Source organism: Electrophorus electricus, chromosome 23 (genome assembly GCF_041902795.1).
Source record: "Electrophorus electricus isolate QZ-2024a chromosome 23, ASM4190279v1, whole genome shotgun sequence".
In the NCBI taxonomy this organism is placed as follows: domain Eukaryota; kingdom Metazoa; phylum Chordata; class Actinopteri; order Gymnotiformes; family Gymnotidae; genus Electrophorus; species Electrophorus electricus.
The window spans coordinates 377,133-394,180 of NC_137519.1; the positions used below are offsets into that span (position 1 = coordinate 377,133).

General features: G+C 40.9%; 1 pseudogene; it reads left to right on the plus strand.

Annotated features, from left to right (window-relative positions):
• Positions 1 to 516: 516 nt before the first annotated feature.
• On the plus strand, positions 517 to 8,823 carry LOC145653273 (cytochrome P450 2K1-like; annotated as a pseudogene).
• The last annotated feature ends 8,225 nt before the right edge of the window (positions 8,824 to 17,048 follow it).

Here is a 17,048-nt window from a genome sequence, read left to right on the forward strand (position 1 = left end):
ACGGAGAAGATAGCTAGCTAGTTGGTATATAGCATTTTTTACAACAGCTATTGTCACAAATATAGTGTTATGATCACCTCAATAAATTGGCAATCAAAAATGATAAGATTACTTGGGGCACCTGTAAGGTGCGGCGGCCCGAGTGCCGTAGGGCGAGGGGCAGGATGCACAGACTCTACCGACTGGGACGAACATTTATTAACAAACGACACAATGGCACGCTTATCACAAACAAGGAACATGAAATGGTTAAAGTTAAACAAACACGATACACAAGAATACATCTAACAAACACATTACATTCAGACATTACGCCAACAATAACCAACATCCTGCACACTTTAACACGCGTTTATATACATTAAGGTGCAGGTGTATATACGAGGTGCAGGTGTGGTTACAGACAAGACAGTCCTCCCACTGCACATGGCGGGTCGAACCACGTGAATCGCGGGAGGCGAGCGTTCCGTGACAGAACCCCCTCCCAAGGGGCGCGGATCCCGACGCATCCGTCCAATGAACGTGAACCTCCAGGTACCGTGTACACGTACACACAAACACAGCATGGCAGTGCCCGGCGCCCAGGCGGGCCAGGTGCCGCCAGCAAGAGAGACCTCGCGGGGAGAGAGAGAAAGGCAGCTTCCCTGCCTCTCTCGGGGCAGTCCGGTACACTCCACCACACGTTGCGCCTGTAAACACAAAAGGCGCAAACAGAAACACACAATAGCACCAACACACAAACACAAGGCGCTGTGACGTGGCGCCCGCCGTCCCCGCAGGCTCCTTGACGTGTCCGAGGCCTCAGCGGACACGCGGGGGTGCACGTCCGCCCCGGTTCCAGACATCCCTAAACGGTCCTCCTCTTTCCCGCCGCTCTAAGAGCGTCCCAGAGGCGGGTTGCCTCTGAGGCTTTGGGCAGACCTTTCCAGTTTCGCTGGCGAGTCAGCTGAGGAGAAGGGTCTTGGGAGATCCCGCTGGCTCCACGCAACCGCCCTCTTTCTGGTGGTTGTGGTGCCCCTCGGTCCTCCCTGGCCCGGGCTCAACCGCCTGAGGCCCCCCCCAAGAAATTCCTGGGGCTGTTCCCCTCTACCTCCGGAGAAGACGCAGACAACGGTCCTCTCCCCAATATCCTGGGATCCAGGCAGAGGTGCAGAGGATGTTCATGCACCCCCCGCTAGGAATTACTTTTTTTGTCGAGGGAGAGTGCGTGCTGTAGCGGTTGGTTATTCTGTAACGTGTGCTGTAACATAGTCAATGTTCACTGTATTAGTGTTCACCGTATGTGTTTAATGTTAATCGTTTCTTGTTTGTATCAGTCGTGAGTGATTCTTGTGAGTGCCGTTAGTGTTTCATGTTAAATGTGAATAAATGTTCGTCCCAGTCGGAGGAGTCTGTGCGTCCTGCCGCTCCCCCTACGGCACTCGGGCCACCGCACGTTACCGCACCACTCTGATTAGCAGGGAAAATTAATGAATTAATTATTATTTAAGGACTATGTTAAATCAGTCTTGACTCATAAAGTCACAAGTTCAACAATGTGATTATTACTTCTGAAACCCTAACTAAATAAATAAATATGGCAGTGTCTTTACTTAAAATTCAAAAAAATCCATCAACCCATTGTATAGAGTACATTGTATTAACAGAAAACTTTTTATCCATCCAATTTGTGTTTGCAGATGTCAAAACAATATGGATCCATATTCACTGTGTATTTTGGTCCAAAGAAAGTAGTTGTCCTGACAGGATATCAAACTGTCAAACAAGCACTGGTGAATCATGCAGAAGAATTTGGAGACAAGAGACATCAGTCCCATATTCTATGACTTCAGCCAAGGATTCAGAAAACCTTATTCAGCCAATTTAGATGATGGAATGTGTGTGTGAGTTGATCATGGTACTATTTAAATTTTAATTAGGTAAATTATTTGTTTTTCATTCATTATTTATTTACTTTTTTGTTTTGATTTTTTTCAGAATAGATGGTGACTAGACTTCAGAAGAGTCCTAATAAGGAGCCTCCTGCTATTGAATATATTAGCCCAGGGTAATCTGTAGATAAACTACACCCTGTATGTTAATAGTGACTATGTGGAAATGTTCAAGTAGTGGTGTGCTGCCAAGAACTAATACTAAGGACTAACTGTTTCACATCCTGTTTAAGAGCCTTATAGGAGGGTAGAAACTGTTCATCAGCACAGAATGAGGTAGACTTCAGGAAACTAACTAGGAAGTAACAGAGACAATGACAGCAACAGCAACACCAAATCTAAACACAACTGGCAAACCAAAATAACCGACAAACTGGAAAGCAAAACAGGGCTTAAATAACCAAGACTGATGAAGATCCAGATAAACATTACCAGACACGGGTGAACATAATTACAGCTGGGGATACAGGCTCGGGGGTGGAACAGAACGAAACCAAAACAAGAGCTTGACAAAACCGAGCCAAGTATACCAGGGACAGAAACCAAACCAAGCACGTAAATATGTCGCCGTGGGAACTGCGATGCCTGTGACACACAGTGAGCAGGCTGTGTGCTGGGTGGCTACTGTCTAGCTGCATCATTTTCATTTTCCTCAAGCAGCAGGACTGATGGCTATCCTGTAAGGCTGGAGGTTTGTGGCCTATGATGGATTCTGCAGTCCTCACTACTCTCTGGAGGACCTTCAGTCACTTGCAGTGCAGCTGCAGTACCAGACAGTGATGCAACCTGTGGGTTTGCTCTCTGTTTTAGATCTATAAAAGGTGGTGAAAATGTCAGGCGGCAGGCCAAACCTCCTGAACCTTCACAGAAAGAAGAGGTGCTGTTGGGCTGATCTCACCAGTGTGTTGGTGTGGTTGAACCAGGTGAGGTCATCTGTGAGGTGTATACCGAAAAACTCAACCGACTCTTTCCCCTTGGGATACGTTGATGTATAGGTGAGAGTGACCACCCAAATGCAGCTTCCTGTAGTCCACAATCATCTCCTTCATTTTACTGACATTGAGCTGGAGGATGTTGTCGTAGCAACACTTTGATAGAGCACTAACCTTGTCTCTGTAGGTTGACTTGTCTCCCCTTGTGATGAGGCCTAGGATGGTTGTGCTATCAGCAAACTTGAAGATGATGTTAGATGTGTGTTTGGCTACACAGTCATGTGTAAATGGGGAGTACAGGAGGGGGCTGAGCACACAACCCTGTGGAGCCCCTGTGCTCAGAGTCAGTGTTGAAGAGAAGCTGTTTTCTACTTTCCCCACCTTGGGTCTGCATATCAGGTAGTCCAGTATCCAATTGTGGACCAGGTACCTTGCGTGGGTTAACTGCCTTAAAGGATCTGACCTCCTCAGACACAAAGCTCTCCTGATCTACTGGGAGTTTTGCAGCAAGGGGGATGTTTTCCTCAAACCGAGCATAATGAGCATTTAGCTTCTCTGCAAGTGAGGAGGTCAACCCCCCTATCACAGTACCAACTTCCTTTGTAGTCAGTGATCATGCAAAGTCTATTCCACATATGTCTGAGAATTCATTGATGTTAGTGCCAGCTGTGTCACAAAATATCCACCAGTCTGTGGTTTCAAAGCAGTCCTGAAGTGTGAAGGTGGCCTCTGCACTCCATTGATAGACTGATCAGAAAACCTTTTTTCCTGTTTGAGTTTTGTCTGTATGCAGGCAGGATAAGGATGGAGGTGTGATCAGATTTTCCAAAAGAAGGGCAGGGGAGGTGTTTATATCCTGAAGGAGAAGTCACCCAGAGTGACACCAACAAGGGAAACATTAATAAAACAAGATTCATGGTGAAAGAGCATGACTAAAGTGTAAGAGAAGAATTAGGAGAAAAGGGGAAACCGTTGTGAAACAGCCAGAGGGAAGCCAGGCCAGCAATGTTCTTCATAAAAGGCCATTTTCTGAAGACAATTATTATTTTATGTTATTTTCCTTATTAATCATGGTTATAATTTGGTTTTGCACTGGAATAGATCATAAGCAGTTTCCCAATGTGTGTTTCATCATGAATACCTGTTTTATATAAATATTGTAAAAACATGCAGTTGTCTCACAGTTAAGATGAAAAACCATTCTGCATTTTGTGTTTACATTTACATTTATGGCATTTCGCTGACATTTAGCTGTTTAACAACAAAGGTTTAATGATTTCTGTTTATGATCAGGGAATTCTGTTTTCTAATGGTGAGAACTGGAAAGAGATGAGGCGCTTTGCCCTTAGCACCCTGCAGGACTTTGGGCAGGGCAAGAGAGGGAGTGAAGAGAGAATCATAGAAGAGATGTGGAATTTGAGGGAAGTGGTGGAGAACTTTAAGGGTAAGAGACATAAGTATATATTTTCTATTTTACTCTTACCAGAAGTAACTATTTTTTGTAGTTGAGCCAAAAATGTAATTATCCAAATTATCCATAATGTAATTATCCATTTATCCAAAATGTAATATATGGGAACATTTAACATCCTGTTATTGGTTATTGTATAAATGCCTCAAATATCACCTCAGCCATTGTATATGGAAGCAGGTTTGAATACAGTGATCCTCGGTTCCAAAACATGGTAAACCGAAGCAATGAGAATATCAGGATCACTGGTTCAGCTTCTATACAGGTACCCTGCTATGTTTTTGAATAAGCAAGAGACACAAAGATAGGATGATGTATGGATAAATGTAGGAGGCACATAACAAAATGTTAATCTGTGTGTTTGTAGCTTTACAATATGTTCCCCTGGCTTCGGCTCTGGCTAAAGGACTGGAAAATTATCATGGCAAACTGTGAAAAAACTCTGAAGGATATAATGCAGCTTGTGCACAGCCTCCAGGAGACCCTGAACCCTCAGGAGTGCAGAGGCTTTATTGACTGTTTTCTAGCATGCAAACAAAACGTGGTATGTCCTTCTTGTGCTGTATACAGAAATGCTTAATGTGTCAAGTTTTATCTTGTACATAGTGCATATACAACCACTCATATTTTGGAGTATCCATATGACCTCTGTAGTGGTATGAACTCCTAATTTATAATTCTGCACTCATCAAATTTGTTATAGTTATAGTAAATTAATGGGGCACCATCGCATATGGAAATATTTTAATCAGTCTCAACTGGAAGTCGCAAGTTGTCTAACTCGTGATCATCCACCACAGGTTAGAAATGCCACCAGTGAAGCCACAAACTTGACAGCTAATGGAACGTTGAACTAATCAGCAATCGCATAGTGTATAATACATTGAAGAATAGAGGGAATAAAGAGAGAAACCAGATAAAACAAATGAGAATATTTGTTTAGAAAACAAAAGTAATCTACAGGACTAACTAGAAGACGACTCAATCTGACCTTTAATCAGTAGGCAACTTAAGTTAATTTATATAGCACTTTTCATATACTGTGGCAATTCAAAGTGCTTCAGTAGCACTATCTGGCTGCCAAATGGTGAAACAGAAAACTCTCGTTTGCATCTCAGTGGGAGATTTTGAGTTTGATCAACAATCGATAGGATGTTTAGCAACTAATCACCAATTCTAAAGGAATTAATGTATTGATTCATATAGGTAATATCATTTTTAAAAACAGACAGGATAAATGAGAATAAAGGTCATACAGGGATCCCTAATAACTGACAGCATTACCTAGAGAACTACTAGATGTGAAGTTTAATTGCTAGTACTACAGTAAGTGGAAGCAGTAGTGGAAAGACTAACAAAATTAACATGTTTTGCTTAATTGACTATACTTGCACAAGGAGCTCTATGAGTGTGGGAAGCCTGATTGTCACACTGTGTAAAGGAATTCCCTGTTCGCTATGTCACAAGAATGACAACATCAAAGTTGGCTTTCAAAAGGCCGTTATCACTTCTTATTATGGGGCATTTGGACAGTTCCAGCAGCCTGGAACATTGTCCATTTGTGCGTGATGCTCTGTGTGGGACAAAAACAAGCACACAAAAATCACACAATTCACAATACAGATAGGGGCAATATTCATGGGAGACAGGAATGTCTTTCCCTTGCTCCAAAGCAAGTTCAGTCATGAACTGTCAAACACCTGTTTCAAGCTTGGTATACACCTCTTTAACTGGTGTTTAAACATTGATAATAGCAGTATTTATACACATTGCGTTTACAATTGGCAGAGTGTCCTTGATTGACTCTCTTAATTCAGTGGAAAGTTAAATGTAACACTGTTCAGATTGCAGAAAATAAAATTAAAAATAACACAAATGTACGATGAATGTGAAGACCCACTGTGCTGCAAATGAAACGTGATGCAAATTCAAAAAACGCATGCAACTTCAGAAACCCTGCAAATAACAGCTACAACACGACGGACATGTTTCTGAGGACACGGAGAGGGAATGGACTCCTATGAGACCAGTGGTGACCGAGTAGCTAATGAAAAATATTTATATTTGTGATTACCATGGTTATATCGTTTGTTATGGATTATGTTGATACAGAATGAACAACTGATCTATTCATGCTCAGCAGTTTTGCATATTTAATTCTGCTAGGTTGTAATGCAGCTTTAAAGAACGCTGATGAAAAAAAAAATCCCATTTAACGCGACTATGTTTCTGGCTTAATACGTAGTTAGTTAGCTAGCTAGCTAGCTACCTTCAGAGTGTGTTACTAATTTACAGGATACACTATGTTTTTGTTCAGGTTTGATAGTTTAACTGGTCTGCTACAGTGACCATCTTGTCAATTGTCTTATTCTTACTAGTTAATCTCAAGTGTGTTGTTTTTACATACATACAAAATATGGTTTGAAATCAATAACGCTCTAAAAGTAGGTATATGGACAGAAACCTAGTTGTATTCGACAGAATCTCTTTAGGCTGAACTGGAGTTTAAAATAGTAACACACTCTGAATGCATCTAGCTAGTTATTAACTGGCAGGATCAGGTTTATATTTCTGTTAGTTGGGATTTTGTTTTATCAGTGTTCTTTAAGGCTGCATTCTTTACAACCAAACATGTGCAAGAATGCAAAGCACAAATAGGCCAATTGTTCATTCTGTACCACCAGTGACAAAACTTTGGAAATCACAAATATAAATTACTTTTCACTGGCTGTTTGGTTGAATAACCCCTTTTTGTGTCCCCCTGAAACAACACTTTCATTGTGTTGTGACTGGATTTGTAGCATTTCTGAAGTTGCATGTGTTTTTTGAATTTGCACTGCATTTCTGAAATGTAGCATATGTTGTCATTTTGAATAAAATGTTTTTGGAATTTGTATAACATTCATGAATTTGCATTGCATTTCTGAAATGTAGCACATGTGTTTTGATGAATGTGTTTAATGTAGTTGCAGCATGTTGGGTCTTCCTGGCCACCATACAAATGAACATGGATGAAACAATGGCTTAAGTTGGCAAGCATAAATGGAACCTTATGATTTTAAGCTTCTTTATAGGTTTTAGCACAGCAAAACTGGTTCCTTAAAAATATAAATAAAATGGGACTTCTTAAGAAAACCTTTTCATGCTTGTTGAATTGGTTCACTGTTAGGCCAGCTGATTAGGCTTGGTATGGAAAAAGCCAGTGGTTTGATGGTTTTCAAACATCTCTCTATATGATCCCTGGTATTACTCAGTTGTACTCTGATGGAAGAAAGTGGTCTCTTATGTTGGCTGACTAATTGATCCCTTCTGATTATTGGTTAGGAGGCTGGAAAAAAGAACTCATTGTTCCATGCACAGAATCTCCTTCAAACTGTTTCCAACCTGTTTGCTGCTGGTACTGAGACAACCAGCACAACGCTCCACTGGGGCATTCTGCTTAATGGCCAAGTACCCCCACATACAAGGTAAGAATTCCAACTGCAATGTGAATATCCAGTGTCCAAGACATTTCTCCAATGAGGAAGACAAAGAGGTGCTTGATGGTGTTTGAGGGTTTACCATGGTTGCTTCTTGTATTTGTTTATATTGTAATATTGAAAGAGTTGATTGCTTTTGTCTTCTTAAAAACACGAGACAATATCTTCTGTTGTGCTCCAGATCAGGTACAACAGGAGATTGACAGGGTGGTTGGAGGCCGCCAGCCAGTGCTGGATGACCACAAGAACCTGCCTTACACAGATGCAGTCATCCATGAGACACAGAGACTGGCAGACATAGTACCCATGAGTCTCCCTCACACCACTACCTGTGATATTAACTTCCAAGGCTTCTTCATCAAGAAGGTCAGGCTGTTAGATTAACTGAGAAGAGTCTAAAAGCAATACAACAAAAGCATGCATAGGATAAAATTATTAAATGTACGTAGGAGACTGAGAGCTGAAACTGGCTGGTTTATAAATATAACAAAGACATGACAAAATGGCTGCGTAAATTTAAATTTTGCACTGTTGTCATACCAGAGAAAGCTGTCACTAGCTTCCTGCTTAAGCTAAAACTGTGATTCTTTCCAGGGAACCTGTGTATTTGCTCTTTTGACATCCGTGTTGAAGGATGAGAATGAGTGGGAGAGCCCTTACACTTTTAATCCAGGACACTTCCTCGATGAGTAGGGACACTTCATTAAGAGAGATGCCTTCATGCCCTTCTGTGGATGTGCACTGAAATCATTTTCTGTCATTGATCTGGTGCTCCAGATTTCATGTTGTACTTTAAATGTCTGTCTGTGTGTCTGTTAAGGGCGTAGGGTGTGTCTGGGAGAGAGTCTGGCCAGGATGGAGCTGTTCCTCTTCTTCGCCACTCTTCTGCAGCACTTTCGTTTCACTCCTCCACCTGGCGTGTCTGAGGAACAGTTGGACCTCATGCCAGCTGTGGGCTTCACGTTGACCCCTCTCCCCATAAGCTCAGCGCAGTAAACTACTTGGCATAATCCATTCACTTTTAACATGTAAGGGTAGTATTTACATTCAAGGTTGGAATAATATTGGCAAAATACTATTTAAAAATTCACAGGCACTGGTGCAACCTGGATTTCAAAGTTCATCACACGTGACCAACACATTCACATGTAACTCACTTATCTGCCCCAACACTTGGCACCTAAAATTAAACCCTCATCATTCATATTGCTGAGTAACATTCAGTTTTATAATAAATGTATGATTTCTTATATGTGAATGAACCTTAATAATTTACAGTAAATATTAACAGTGCTTTTAGTTTTTCATGCCAAGTCAAGTTCATAGTCATCCCTCAGTATAATTCGTATATACATTATTACAAATGTTTCATCTGACAGTAGTGTGACACATATGAACAACATGGGAAGTCTGCCTCTGTTTTGCCATAATCTTCAAATAAAGTCTAATATTTCTACTGCACAAGGTATGATGCATTTCACTGTAAACACTCTCATCATCTGGAAACATTTGATAGAAATTGTTGCATCTTGTCCTCCCTAAGATGATCAAGTTTTTTGTTAGTGGATTGAAATAGTAGCAATGTATGTTTTAAATTTGTCAAAATACCTTTAACCAGGGCACCATGCTAAATGTAGGGAAATATGTTAATTATAATTGAAGTGTAATTACTTTAAAAAAAGCTTTATATTAATTCAGTCTCACTCAGGTTATGGTTAGTCAGAGTCCTAATCACGTATGCAGGGATTATAAAAATGAAAGTGAATCCTGCATTATATGGTAAATTAAATGTTAATAAACATATATAGTAAATAAACAGGGCTTGAGTATATGGAACCAACTAAAATGAAGCTATAGGTATAGTAATTGTTGTAGAAAAACCACAAATAACATTTGCAGATGCTTCTATCCAAAGCAACTTACAATTATGACTGAGTACAACTTGAGCAACTGAAGGTTAAGGGTCTTGCTCAGGGGCCCATCAGTGGCAACCTGGCAGCAGTGGTGCTTGAAACCACAATCTTCTGATTACACGTCAACTACCTTAACCACCAAGCTACCACAAAACTAGAAAGAGAAAAAAAAATTGATTAACAACTAAATAGAGCCAAAAGGGAAATGCCATGGATTTTGGAACACTAAACTGGGACTCCTGAAAGGGAAGTGTGTCCTAAATAATCATTGAACTAGACTGGATTTGCCTAAATGTCATTCTGTGGTCAGGTAGTATGATAACACACAGCGAACTGGCATCAAAGTAGACCATGCTGACCCCGTTACCTGTTTGTTGAGTTGAGTTCAGGATCAGGTCACAGTTCACCCTTGAACTGGATCATTTTAGGAGCTCTATGAGAGCTCACTCACTCATAATCCCAAGATTTTCAATAGCACTGCGATGACACATTGTATATGTTGTTGGGGTTAGGTTTTGAGAATGTAAAATGACTTCCCCACTGCTGTCCATCAGATGGCATGGTTGAATAGCAAGGTCAAAGGCACTTGTTAAGCATTGCCACTGGTTTTGGAGTTTCTCATTTTAGACTCAACCGGAATCGATTTTGTGTTAGGGTATCTCGAGTCAGAATTTAAGGGCTGGGGTCGCTCATCACATGATTTCAGGGTGGCTTTTAGGTTTGCCTGTCGGGTAGGTGAGCAGAAAGTTCCCAATCCTCCCTACTCTCATTTGGCAAGCTAGAAGGTGGAACAGGTGTGGGGTTGTGTGTAAGTGAAGGAATGTAGAGCCGAACGAAGAGCCTTTCTAAAGAACATACATAAAGTGCAAGAGAGAAAATGTTTTATTTACATTTTCATTTTAGCAAAGTTGGAGCTTGATTCACACTCCACACCCGCTACGGTTGCAGGGAAGACCCATCGTGCTGCAAATACATAAAGCACATTCATCAAAATGACAACACTTGCGATACATTTCACAAACGCAATGCAAATACATAAAGCACATTCATCAAAATGACAACACAACCCGGTGCAAATTCAGAAAACACATGCAACTTCAAAAATGCTTCAAATCCATTCCCAACACAACAGAAGTGCTGTTTCCAGAGGACACAGAGGCGATTGGACTTCAATGAGACCAGCGGGAAGCAACAACAACCAAGTGAAAAGTACGTTTTTAGGTTACCATGGTTTTATCATGGCTGGCTATTCGTGCTATACATTCTAGCGTATTTATTTATGCTAGGTTGTACATATCGCAGCCTTACAAACGCTGATATAAATCCCATTTAACACAATTCAGGTTCTGTCTAAATACCTGCCTACTATTTTACAGAATAGTATTCAATCTAAAGAGATGCTGCATAATACAACTCTGGTTTCTGGATAAATACCTACAATTAAGAGTGTTTTGTATGTATCTATAAGCATTACACTTCAGATAAGATAAGAACAAGATAGTTGGCCAGCATAACCAATGACCAAACTGGTTGCCCAGTATAATCAGATTGAGATTTGACCAGTATGACCCAACTGCTCAATCATACTGGTTGAATAGCTTGGTCAAGTTGTTTATGCTGCTGGACCTGCTGTCCAGTTGGAAATTGTGGCTAAACCATCAAACCTGAAACAAAACGTAGCTTTTGCTAGTCTACCAGTTTAATCAGATGATTTAATAGCATAAAGTACATCTATTGCCTGGATGTCCAGCTTTTCAACTATCTTGACCATCATTGACCAGATTAGATCATCTGACACCAGAAAATTATCTAGATTTTGTAGCTAGGGCTGTAGCATGCCTATTACGGAGGTCCACAGTTTATCATAGATATATACAGATCTATTCTAACAGTGCAAAAGTAATGATAGAAAAGTAATAACAATTTAGGTATTTAAAAAAACCCATTAGAATTCATGAAACAGAATGTCCCCACAATCTGCACATCCTAAAGGCATCACCTGTTCATTGCAGCATGTTTGGTCAGCGCACTCTCATATTAAATGCTACATACACTTACAGAGCATTATATTTCCATTTTCTTCTGTTTTCAGCTCATATTGTTTTGTCCTTTCTGTTGTTTCAGATACTAGAGTATACTACTTGCTCAAAGACTAAAGCTAACAGTATGTGTGTGAAAAATAGGTGGTGTTGAGGTAACTAAAAGAATGTTTACAGGAAAAGAGGCTTAACTAAACTTTATTTAATTTTACTAAATCTAGGCCTATATTCTTAAAGCTTCTCAAAGCATGAGTGCTAACCTAAGGTGATATTTTTGTCTCATCTACAACACTGACAAACAAATCCTAGATAAGCATTGAGAAGCTTTATGTACATGCACCCCAATTAAAGCATAATTAAATGCTTATTGTAAAATTATTAATGAAAATTGTGACAACATTTAAGGCTCCAGGTCGTAAGAGGAAATGTGATAAAAACCACAAATCAAGTGGAATGGTGGAAATGAAGTCAGACAGCGACAAACCAAAACAGTTCAATGATATACAGTGTATTGTACAATAGACAGTATGATATTTATATATATATATATATATATATATATATATATATATATATATATATATATATATATATATATATATATAAGAGACAGTGTAACACTGGATTATAACGTCAGGAGTGACACAGGCCAAAATAACTCACTAAACCTAAACAGACAAAAGAAAAATACACATACAACTACACTACGTGGAAAACACAGAGCAAACCCACCCCCCAAACAAAATGGCAGTCACTTCCTACTTACCAGTGAAACACAACAAAGGGAACAAAGTGGAACATATACAAATACACAACGGCAAAAACAAACTGCTAGTGCAAAGTCAACATGGGAAGCAAAGTCATACACTAAGCCAACCATCAACACTGCTAACAAACAACTCAAGAGAACATCTCTCTCTTCCTCTAGCTTCTTCCCTCTTTTATTTCTCCTCAGGGTGGGCAGAGTCTTGTCTCCTGATTTTCTGCAAACATGAAACTCTGTAATGGAATCTAGAAGTGGATCTAGAATGGAACACACACACACACACACACACACACACACACACACACACACACACATTTACATTTACGGCATTTAGCAGACGCTCTTATCCAGAGCAACTTACAAAAGTGCTTTGTCATTTACTCATAGAATATATCCAAGTACAGTACAGTAGTTTAGAATCAGACATACCAATGAACTAGAATACTGTAGAATACAGGGATGAATGCTAATAACTAGAAGTACAAAATACATAAGGTCTATCTTAAACAATGATAAGTGCTATAAACAATAAGTGCTAGAGTTTGTTAAACAACATAAACAATACCCTACAAAAAGTATTAATTTAGTCAGTCAATATGGGAGCAGTGTCAGTTGTCCTTTAAATATTCTGCAAATAGATGGGTCTTCAGTCTGCATTTGAAGACTGCAAGGGACTCTGCTGTCCGGACAGGAAGTGGGAGTTCATGCCACCATCTTGGAGCCAAGACAGAAAATAGTCTCGATGCTTGTCATCCATGAGACCTGAAGCAAGGTATTTCAAGCCGAGCCGTACTTGAGGTTCGAATTACTCGAGGTATAGATTGGGCTTTGACCATTGACCTCATGTATGAAGGGGCTGGTCGATTTTTGGCTTTGTAGGCAAGCATCAAGGTTTTAAATCTGATGCGTGCAGCTACAGGAAGCCAGTGAAGAAAGCGCAGCAGTGGCGTAATGTGTGAACTTCGGAAGATTGAAGACCAGTCGTGCTGCTGCATTCTGGACAACTTGTAGAGCTTTGATGGCTCTTAGAGGAAGACCAGCAAGTAGCAAGTTGCAGTAGTCTGGCTTTGAGATCACAAGAGACTGCACAAGCACCTGGGTAGCTTCCTGTGAGAGAAAGGGTCGAATCCATCATATGTTACAAAGGAGGAATCTCCAAGACCGGGTTAGATTAGAAACGAGTTCAAAACGACAACTGGTTGTCCAAAGTTACGCCCAGGCTACAGGCAGCTTCGAATGGTGATACTAGGGAGTTCTCAAAGGAAACAGTGAGGTCATGGTAAGGGTTGGGAGTACCTGGGATGAACAGAAGCTCGGTTTTACTGGGGTTGAGCTTCAAGTGGTGGGCTATCATCCATGACGCAATGTCAGTCAAGCATGCTGAGATACATCTGGAGACCTGCATGTCAGAGGGTGGAAAAGAAAGAAATAATTGAGTGTTATCAGCATAGCAGTGGTAGGAGAAACCATGAGAAGATGTTACATCACCAAGATAATGAGTATACAAAGAGAAGAGAAGGGGGCCTAATACTGAGCCTTGTGGAACACCAGTGGAGAGTCTACATGGTTTGGATGTGGATCCTCTCCATGTCACCTGTGCCGGTTTGTAGCCAGACTGGTTGGGATCATGCAGCTGGTTCTGGGTGAAAAAAAGAATTGATTATAAACTGCTTTAAAGGGCTTTTGAGAGAAAAGAGAGAAGTGATACCAGTCTGTAGTTGGTAACACTGAAGCTGTCAAGTGTGGCCTTCTTGAGGATTGGTACCACCCTGGCGGTTTTGAATGCAGTAGGCACGCATCCAGAAGATAAGGAGTTGTTGATGATGAAAGAGATGAAAGGAAGCAGATCTCTTGCGATTGTCTGGAACAGAGGATCCAGCAGACATGTAGTCAGATTGCAGGAAGTGAGGAGTTGAAGAATTTAATCTGAGGAAAGAGGAGAAAAATAGGTCAGAGAGTTGGATGTTGGGGAATATATGTTGGTTGGAAGAGTGGGCACAGAGGAAAAGGACTGGCGGATTGCTGCAACCTTCTCCTCAAAGAAGGTGATAAAATCCTCCAGAGTAAGAGTAAGAGGAAGGAGGGGGAGGGGGAGGATTAAGGATAGAAGAAAAAATAGTGAAGAGCTTGCGTGGATCAGATGCTGATGATTTGAAATTCTCTCTGTAGTAGGATGACTTTGCAGATGTTACTTCCAGTGAGAACTTGGAAAGGAGAGACTTGTATGAGCTGAGGTCTGAATCTACGTGAGATTTCCTCCACCGCCTCTCTGCAGTCCTTCGTTCTCTCCTGTGGCAGCGAAGTGTTTCTGTTAGCCAGGGGGCAGGTGGGGAGGACTTAGCAAGTCTAGAGGAGAGAGGGCACAGAAGATTCATTAACGAGGAGAGTGTAGAAATGAAAGAATTTGTAACTGTATCCAAAGAGAGAGAAGACAGAGAGTCAGGGTGAGGAAGGGTGGACAAAACAGTAGAAGTAAGGGAAGAGGGAGTTATGGAGTGCAGATTGTGATGGAGGAAGGAGGAACATGTTGGAGAGGACAGGATGGAAAGAGAAGGAAGGGAGAGAGAGAAGGATAGAAAGTGATGGTCCGAGAGGTGGAGGGGGGTGACTGATGTCCGATGTTGTGGTGGTACAGGTGAAGATCAGGTCCAGAACATTGGCCGCTTTGTGGGTCGGAGGAGAGTGGTTGAGGGTGAGGTCAAATGCTGTCAACAGTGGAAGCTTGTCTTATGGATACACACACACACACACACACACACACACACACACACCAAACGAACACAGGACACAACAATTGAAAAAAATATGCTTTTTTCTCTTATGGTTAGTGTTTTTCAGTAATACTCACACGAATGCTTTATTGTCCAAGACAGGAGAGATTATGCTCTCCTGTCAGTCAAGAAATGCAAAGTAAACATTCACTGAGCCTCCTAAAGCTAGGTTGCCTTCATATTACTGGGCTTTCCAGAAAAAAGATTGATTAATACTTTGGTTCCACAGCCAATATAATTTATATATATAAAGTAGAAAGCATATGTAGATTTTTCATATGCGCTTTTACTTTGTTTAAAAAAGAAGGACGATAGGTTAAAAAGATAAAATATTGTGCAGTAACCATAACTCTATTAACACGGTCACTCAGGGTTAACACAGTTCGCCACACAGGGGCGACGTCTGCGTTGAAATACCTTTAAATATAATTGACTTGAATATCAGTTGTCCTTCACTCTGGCAATGGTCATTTTCATGTGTCTTACTTGTCCGTTTTATGCTTATTCATATCCCCCAAAAGTCTGTTTAGACAAGCGGTACGTTTAAGCTCTTTCGTATCTTTACGCACCGCATGTCTTGTCTTAAACTGGTTGTTTTTCCACAGCCAATAGTTTGACGCTTTATCGTGGACGTTGAGCCAAAGCCATCATTTAGGGCCAGCCGACGTTTATCTGTCTAAAACGGTATCTGGAGAGAGAGTCTAGCTAACTGGAATATGTCCACTCTTTTGAAGAAAAATCATGGACAACAAGAAGATGGAAACAGATGGCGGAAAAGAAATCATATCTGCTTATATACACGCAGTGTCCCCGATAATAAAAAAAAATGTCAACGTGAAACAACAAGTAGTTAAATGCAATAATTCAGATGGGCAGAGATGAACACCACCACTGGAGAAACATGAGGGTCGTGGCTGACAGAAACTCCACCAGTTAAATTAATAAAAACAACAAAAGTATTAAGTAAGTACCGATATTAAATCACTGTTAGAAATGTAACTGTTCGGGCAACCAATGGAGCGCAATGAGTTTCCTAGTTGTACCTGGTTTTGTGATCGCTAATGGCGAACGTTTTCTGCTAGCTAGCTATTTCTATTAGCTCGCTAGTTAGCTCTATATTAGCTAGCAAAAGTCAATCTATACCATCAAACCTGTACGTTTAAGCAACACCACATAAGTAGCCATCTATATCACTATAAATGGCACCTTTCCAAAGAATGAAACAAAGTAGCTAATTAATCTTCGCTATCTTGTTAATAGCGACATAATTGTATGGAAATGCAGAGTTTCAGTAGCTAGTTGGCGCTATAGCTTGCTAGCTACGAAGCCGCCGTCTTAGGATGTCAAACCCAGACTTGCTAGTGGGATGCTTTTTCCAGAGCACCATGTCACAAGGCCAAAATGATGATAACCAAGTGGCTCGGTGAACAAAACATTGACATTTTTGGTCCATGGCCAGGAAACTCCCCAGATCTTAGTCCCATTGAGAACCTGTGGTCTCTCCTCAAAAGTGCAGGGGACATGTAGAGTATGTCAACAGTACAATCCCAAACCTGCAATTAAGGTGGCACCCGGTAAGTATCCGTTGTCATTAACACCAGGGGAAGAGATAGTAATTGACTACACAGACATGGTGGACTCAGCACAGGGGTACACGTACGTGGCCAAAATCTGTGCACAGACAAAATTAAATTTGGTTGACACCTTCCCTTTGGCATTAATGCAAATGAGATGTTCAGTAAATGC